The 8,416-nt window shown below is 48.2% G+C and overlaps 1 pseudogene across 1 annotated transcript; it reads right to left on the bottom strand.

Annotated features, from left to right (window-relative positions):
- Positions 1–3,975: 3,975 nt before the first annotated feature.
- On the bottom strand, positions 3,976–4,548 carry LOC308261826 (zinc finger matrin-type protein 2-like; annotated as a pseudogene). The gene has a single exon. The product of its transcript is annotated as a zinc finger matrin-type protein 2-like (transcript).
- Between the last annotated feature and the right edge of the window lie 3,868 nt (positions 4,549–8,416).

Below are 8,416 nucleotides of genomic sequence, written 5' to 3'. Positions count from 1 at the left end.
AGCAAAAACTCCCTCTTTCAAGCCAGGTCATAAACCCCCTCGGCAAAGTTGTTTGTAGGAAATGGCAGAACAAATATTATTTAAGGAAAACCCTGAGGAGATTAGGACTCTGTCCAGTCAAGGAATTCAATCTCACCTGAGGGAAGCGTGTGTGTCCAGCTGCTGAGGAATTTTACAAAGGCAGCTCCAGAAGGGCCCTGTGGCTGCTTGTACACGCTCTGCCCAAGAGAAGGATGGGAAATCCCCTGCCCAGGGCTCAGGGGCAGTTGGGTGATGACCGCCCACACTCCTTGTATGAGTTGGTAGAAGCTGCAGTAACAAACTCTCAGGAGCTGGTGGCTGGAGAGGGAGGATGTATACCACCCATCACGCAGGTCTGGAGGCTGCAGGCTGAGAGGCAGCCAGCTGCTTCCTCTACGCTGTGACTCCGGCTCTGCACCAGACTCAGCTCCTCAGCCTGTGATGGCCGGCTGCTCCACAGTCTTCTCTGTGGATATTTGTGTCATCTGACTTCAGTATGATATCACATCTATAAATGCCCAATATCCAAAGACCACAAGCTGGGATTCTGAGTAACAACATGAGGTATGTATGAGTGTGTGTGTGTGTGTGTGTGTGTGTGTGTGTGTGTGTTACTGGGGATTGGGCCCAGGAGCATTCTACCTCTGAGATATGCCCCCAGCCCTATTTGATTTTTTATTTTGAAACAAGGTCTTACTAAGGTGCTGGGGGTCTCACTAAGTTGCTGAGGCTGGTGTCCAACCTGTGATTATTCTGTCTCAACCTCCCAAGTACTAGGATTACAGGTATATTCTACTATGGTTGGCTGCAGTGTAAGATTTTTAGAGGAGAGACATAATCTTATTTATCATTTTAGAGACAGACTGCTGAGGTCCAACATTAGGAGTGGGGTGGGCAGGAAGCATTCAACACCAGGTATTCACTGAGGGCTCACTGTGCGGCACTGTCCTCCGCTAGATCTGTGGTTAAACCTAACCTCCTTTCTGCTTGCACAGAGTTCACACTTTATTTTGTTTTACTTTTTGGTACTGGGGATTGAACCAGGGACATTCTAGCTCTAACCTACACACCCTCAGTTCTCTTCATATTTTATTTTGGGATAGTCTCACTAAGTTGCTGAGGCTAGCCTTAATGCTGTAATCCTCCTGTCTCAGCCTCCCTAGTACTGGGATTACAGCCTGTGCCACTGGGTCTGGCTGAGTTGTTTTTTAGTGAGGACATGGAGGTAACCTGCAGGAAACAAAGGCAGTTCAGGGAGGAACAGGTAGTTTGGAAAACACAACAGGAAGTGGCATGCTGAGGGTAGAGTTGGGCTGTGTGTGCGCGCACGTGTGTGTGTGTGTGTGTGCGCGCGCGCACGTGTTGATTTCTGTCAACCAGAATGGAGAGCCACTGAGAAGGGAGATTAAAGCTAGGTCCAGAATCACGGGAAGACAGCCATGAACTGATCAGGAGAAAGAATGTTTCAGAAAGAACATCTGTGCTCCTGAGGTAGGAGCATGCTTACAGCTGCTGAGGTCTGTGTGGCTGCAGTGTGGTGGACCAGGGCAGATGGGTTTGGAAAAACAGCAGGCACCAGCTTGCTTGTGCAGGGGCAAAGGGAAACAGAGGAAGAATTTAAACTTGGAACTTGCTTGATCTCAATTACTTTGGGAAAGAAGAACATTCTGGTCAGGTGTGGTGGCACATGCCTGTAATTCCAGTACTTGGGAGGTTGAGATAAAAGGGTCACAGGTTCAAGGCCAGGCTCAACTCAGTGTGACCCTAAGCAACTTAGGAAGGCTGTATTTCAAAATAAAAAATAAAATAGGGCTGGGAGTGTAGCTCAGGGTTAGAACATCCCCGAGTTTAATCTCTAATCTCTAGTAGCAAGAAATGAAGAGATAGATAGATGATAGATAGATAGATAGGTAGATAGATGGATATAGAACAAACTCTGATGTTGAGGATGGGCATGATGGACAGGTGGTCCTTAAGGTTTTGGTAGACCTCAAATCCCATGGTTGTAGTACATCTCTGTATCTAGAGTGGGGGGATGGTCATTTGCTGATTCCTGTTTTCATGTCTCTAAAAATATTATCGGTTCTTTAGGTATTCTTCAGGCCCAAGATAAATACCACTTTGGCTGCATTAGCCAAGTCAGTGTTCTAGTGTGAGGTGGGGTCCTTTCTCTGCTGCCCCTGAGGATCACTTTGCTGGCCTCCCCCACCTCGGGCCCTCGGCACAGGGCTGCTGCTGGAGCTCTGCATGCAGCAGCAGCAGCACACCTCCCTGGAGGTTGCTTTGAGCTGGCCACACATCGCTGCAGGCCTGGCTGGGATCATTCTCCACAGTAAGGGATGGGTCACTGTGAAGGGAGAAAAGGAAGAAAGAGAGGAGAAGAGAAAGAAAGTAATGAGGAAGGTAAGAAGGAGGAAAGGGAAAGAGAGAGGGAAAAGGGAGGGAGGGAGGGAATTTGCTAATCAGATGCAATGGTCATAACTCAGGTTTAAGTCAGCCTGGAAGACACCTTTGAGTGTGTGTGTGTGTGTGTGTGTGTGTGTGTGTGTGTGTGTGTGTGTGTCCTCCTGTTGGTGCCTCCTCCTCCTAGGTGGGACACCTGCAGCTTTTGTGACCCATAGATGAGATGCAGACAGAAGCAGGGTGTAGCATCAGCCTGGGGGCCTGAGTACCAGCACCTCTAGGTCCTGATCACAGGATAGCAGAGGGTTCTCAGGACTCATCCCCATCGTGGAGACTGTGCCACTGTTCAAGTCCTGGGCTGTGGTGGATGAGCATCTGTGAGGAGTGATCCTGATGCCAATGTCCAGTAGAGCGCCTCTCACCTCAAGGTCCATCTCCTTCCTTCCTTCTTTCCTTCCTTCCTTCTTTTTCTGTACCAGGGATTGAACCCAGGAACATTCTATCTCTGAGTTACAGTACCCAGCCCTTTTTATTTTTTTGTTTTCAAACAGGTTCTCACTAGGTTGCTGAGAGTCCCATTACATTGCTGAGGCTAGCCTCCAACCTGCGATCCTCCTGTGTCAGCTTTCCAACTACCACCATGCCTGACTCCTTTCCTTTCCTTTTCTGTCCCTTCCTCCCTCCCCCCTCCATTCCATTCCATTCCATTCCATTCCATTCCATTCCATTCCATTCCATTCCATTCCATTCCTTTCCTTTCCTTTCCTTTCCTTTCCTTTCCTTTCCTTTCCTTTCCTTCCCTTCCCTTCCCTTCCCTTCCCTTCCCTTCCCTTCCCTTTCCTTTTTGTATTGGGAATTGAACCCAGGGTCATTGTACCTCTGAGCTACATCCCACTCCTTTTTATTTTTGAAACATGTTTCCCTAAATTTGTTTTAACATGCATCCCATTTAATTTCCTGTTACATTCACTGAGAAAACCAAGAACATCAGGTCCCAGGGTAGCAATGCTCTGAGGTTCTAACTCAGGTCCCCCTCTTTGTGACAGATTCATGCACACACATCCACACATTCCATTGACCCAGACAGAAGTACACATACATGCACAGGAGGCCAGAGAACCACAGGGCAGGATGGGAGGAGGAGCAGGTCAACTGGAGAGGGGGAACCCAGAGAACTCTTCTGTCGCAGGCTTAACAAGGTCAAAATTAGAACAAAGGTAGAACACAGGATAAAGGTAGGATGCTCAGGCAAGAGGCCGCAGAGATGAAGAGGGAAGATGTGGGGTGAGGGATAATAGCCTCAAGGGGAAGGTCTTTCTTTATTGGAAACTTAGAGAGTGAGGTCTTGTGACTCTGGTGACAGATGCTCCAGCATTATCTCTGCATACCATGCCGTTTCCCAAGGTAAAGGGAAATACAAACACCCATGCTCTAACCCTGCCCACCGACACACCTAAGAACGTTCCCGGTACCCAAAAGTGACGACTCCCCAACACACACACATGAAGTTAAGACCAGCATCAGCCAAATTTAGGCCAAACAGAGAAAGCTTCAATAACTCTTCTTGGAGGAATCAAATCCAGAGACGCCCAGCACAGCTGCCATCTCATCCTCCTCCTCAAAGATCAAGATTCCTTGGCCCTCCTTTTCTTCTCTGTTTCTCTTTCTTGTATGTTTTAGCCTTTTCCTCCTCTTCTCTGAGCTTCGTCCTTTCCTCAAAATTGTAATCCTTGTGTTTTTCTTCCATCTTCATCTTATTGACCTCAAAACGTTTCTTCATCAGGGCTAGGGTAGAACATTCCACACACATAGACACACCCAGGTTTCGCTGATGTTTCTTTCTGTTTATGTTGATAGAGGTCCTCTCCACGCAGGCACACATTGCAGTAATGTCCTCCCCTCTCATACTGTGGGGTGGCCTTGGGAATGACAACTGTCTTCCCAAGCTTGGATTCCAAGTCCACCTTGTAGTCTCTGTGCCGCAACGTTCCTGCTTGGCTGGTCGCAATGGTTTTCCACCCTTCCTTCCTCTCTCCCATAAGCCTCTTCTCCACACTTCTTATATTCATCTTTGCTCCACTTTCGGTGAAAGTCCAAGATTTTTGTCCCACGGCCCAACGTCATCTTCACAGTGCAGTGGTTCCCTTAAATTGTTTTGCTAAATTACCGAAGTTGGTTTCAAACCTGTGATCCTCCATCTCAGTCTCTCAATGACTGGGATTACAGACATGCTCCACCATGCCCGGCTCCAGCTCCTTTTCTTTTTTCCTCCTTGAATAGCAGCTGTCACCCGGTTTCCTCACAATGTCCCCAAGGCCTAGCCTCTGACACTGCACAAGAGTCCTTGAGGACTTTCCTTCTTCCATGGGAAAGCTGCCTTGGCCCAAGTCCTCTGCCTGCATCTCTGCTTTCCCATCACCCAGCTCCGCCTGTGTGCTGCCTGAGCAGGGTGGTGCAGGGAGACGCGCTCCACTCCACGAGCAGCATGTTCCTGGAGCTCTTCTGCCTCTGCAACTTGCGGGCCTCGCAGAGCCCTGGCTTTGGCTCCAGGATACCTCTCTCGCCGGCATCTATGAATATAAATAATATGAATACCAATATGAATATGGAGTGAGATAAGAATGTGGTTTCAAAGGACCATTCCTCCCTTCCCTTCTCCTCCCTCCCTGTTTGTTTGGCTTGATTTGGTACTGGAAATTGAACCCAGGGGTATTTTATCTTTGAGCCAAACCCCTGCCCCTGGCCCTTTTTAATTTTTATTTGGAAACAGAGTCTTGCTAAGTTGCTGAGGGTCTCACCAAATTGCTGAGGCTGGCCTCGAACTTTTGTTCTTCCTGTCTCAGTCTCCCGACTACTGGGATGACAGGCATGTGCCATTGCACCTGGTTCTCTAACCCCATTTGAAAATCATCTTCGTGAACCTCAGGGGTCAGTTGAGCCAGAGCCTCCGGGGACCTGTGTGGAGCAGCAGATGGAGACTCACTGAGCTATTTCTCATACCAGTGCATGTGTGGGGCTGTTCCTTTGGGCAGGGGCGGTGTCTGTGTCTTCTCTCATAGAAGGGCGTGATGAGCAACACACGTCTGTCCCCTTCTTTGCCAGCGCCCACGTTCCTCCTGGGGAGACCTGCTCCGGGCACTCCTGTCCTTGGCCGCTGCCCTGCTCTGCCTCGGGGACTGAGCCCACGAGCCCTGGCTATGATGTGGGTCATCTTGCCTGCCCCAGGACAGAGCTCTGTGCACCTGGAAACAGTGCCAGGCCTCTGTGACCCGAGCTTCGGCTGCCGGCCTCTCTGAAGCCAGGGCCACACGGAGAGGCCAAGGGTCATCTATTTATACCTCTGGTTAAGCCTGGGCTGCATTCTGTCCGCTCGTTGCTGTAGGAATTTTCCATGGGTGTGGGGAGAGGCTATTTGTTTCTGTGGCTGGAAAAAGTTCATTAGAGTAGACTTGCCCTGGGGTTCCAGGCAAGACCGTCCTGCTGAGACTAACCCAGGGAACTGACTTTTCTCTAGAGGAGAGAAAAACTGGGCAGCCTCAGATGGGGCCATTGCTGGCTGGGGGGAGGGGGCCACACCAGAGGGGGCCACTGCCACTACCCAACATGTGGGGAAGGGAGACCAGCGTGGCTTGGCTGAGGCTTCCAGAAGGTTGGGAAGCAAGACACCAGGCCCAGGACTGAGAGCAGAAGAACTAGGCTCTCCAAGACAGCAGAGTGGAAGCTCCTGCCTGCCTGAGACTCCCGGGCAAAAGATGGAGGAAAGTGGGATGCAGTGGGGGCCCCCAGGTGTTACAAATAAACCCTGTTGCCAGGATTTACCACCCTGCTTAGGAAAAACACAAATGCTTTCAGGGAAAGTGAGTAAAGTCTGTAACTGATTGCAAGTGTTTACACTAAATATTTGCTGTTTGTCTTTATGGAGGAGTTCCTGCTTAGGAAACCTTTGAGTACAGCCTTCCAGGGTGGTAGGGTGCAGACACCCACTCTGGGGTTCCCCTGAGTGGCTCAAGTGTTGGCAATGCAACAATATTCAGAGGTGAAATAATTGAATCAGGGCTCTGATTTTGCTAATAAGTAAATCCAGTGTAGGATTAATCATTTGAATGGATAACTTAGGCAGGTGGGGTGTCACTGGGGGTCACTGGGCAGGTCACTGGGGGTGCAGCCTCGAGGACTGTATCTGTCGCTGGCCACTCCCCCACTCCTTCTCTCAGCTCTCTGGTTGCCATGCGATGAGCTGACATTCTCTGCCACATGGCATGCCTCCAGGATGTCTGTCTTGAAGCTGGCCAACTGTGGACTGAAACCCTGAGCCGAATAACCTCTTTCTTCTCTAGGTTGCGCATGCCAGGCATTTTGATCACAGAGATGAAAAAGCGGACCAAAACGTAGGAGATGTCTTGTACAGTCTGTCAGATAGTCTTTTTTTTTTTTTTTTTTTTGGAGATGGAACGCCTGCCCTATTTTTTATTCTTTATTTTGTAACAGGGTCTCACTAATTTGCAGAGGGCCTCACTAAGTAGCTGAGGCTGTCCGTGAACCATGATCCTTCGTTCTCAAACTCCCGAATCTTGGGATTACAAGCGTGCGCCACCACCCCGGCTGTCAGATATTTTAAGAACAACCTGAAAGAGATGGAATCGCGGAAGTGACGATCACATTCAGTCTTGCAGCACTGTATAAAATAGTTATAGCAGATGTTATTAAAAATCACATGCCCTGCTGTGTTTTATGCAGTCTGCCTCATATCTGTAAGGAGTATCCAAAACAAACAATACGGCTGTTCAGCATGATCAATTATTGTTATTCTTTATTCATTGAAACTATCTTCTCAGACATGAACACTGAGGCACTTTGTAAGAAGAATACATATACAGTTAACCCTTGGTATGCAAGAGTGATTGGTTCCAGGACTTTTTTTCTTTTTTTCTTTTTTTTGCAGTACTGGGGACAGAACCCCCAGGGGCATTCTACCTTAGAGCTATACCCCCAGTCCAATTTTTTTTATTCTTTATTTTGAAACAAGGTCTCACTAAGTTGCAGAAGGCCTCACTAAGTAGCTGAGGCTGTCCGTAAACTGCAAGCCTCCTATCTCAGCCTTCCAAATGCTGCGATTACAAGTGTGCGCCACCATGTCCAGCTTGGTTTCAGGACCTTCTATAGACACCAAAGTCCATGTATGTTCAAGTCCCTTATATAAGAAAGCATTATATATGCATATAAACCACACGACTCTTCCCATATACTAAGTCATCCCTAGGTTACTTAAAACACCTAATGCAATGTAAATGTGCTGTAAATAGTTGTTATTCTGTTTATTTTTGTATGTTGGGGGGGGGTCTGGGGATGGAACCCAGTGGCATTTAACCTCTGAGCTACACCTCCTGCCCTTTTATTTTTATACTTTATTTTGAAACAGCATCTCACTAAATTGCAGAGGGCTTCACTAAGTAGCTGAAGCTGTCTGCGAACCGTGATCCTCGAGTGTCAGCCTCCTGAATGCTGGGATTACAAGCGTGTGCCACCACGCCTGGCTGTTATTCTGTTTTGATTAGATAAATAATGGCAAGAAAAATAGTCTGTACACATACAAACACCTTTTCTCTGAATCCTTTTTTCTTTGCTTTCCATTTTTTTTTCTTTTTAGTTCTTTTTTCTTTAGTACTAGAGATTGAACCCAGGAACATCTTTCCTCTGAGCTACACTCCCAAACCTATTTTTTTTTTTAATGTGGAATCAGGGTCTCTCTAAGTCACCACATGCTGGCCTCGAACTTACCATCCTCCCTTCTCATCCTTCCAAGTACTGGGATTACAGGCATGGACCTCCACACCTAGTTTTTCCTGGACATTTTCTGTTATAGCCAGTTGGATCCACAGATGCTGAACTTGAGAACAGGGAAGGCCGACTGTGACCGCCATTCTCTGGTCACTGACGCATGGTGGGCGCTGTGCTGAGGGGTTACATGAACCATCTTACTTAATTCTCAGAG

This window comes from Muscardinus avellanarius (genome assembly GCF_963383645.1).
Source record: "Muscardinus avellanarius genome assembly, chromosome: 4".
In the NCBI taxonomy this organism is placed as follows: Eukaryota; Metazoa; Chordata; class Mammalia; order Rodentia; family Gliridae; genus Muscardinus; species Muscardinus avellanarius.
Note: the sequence above shows the minus strand (reverse complement) of the source record. Positions and strands in the feature narration are given on the sequence as shown.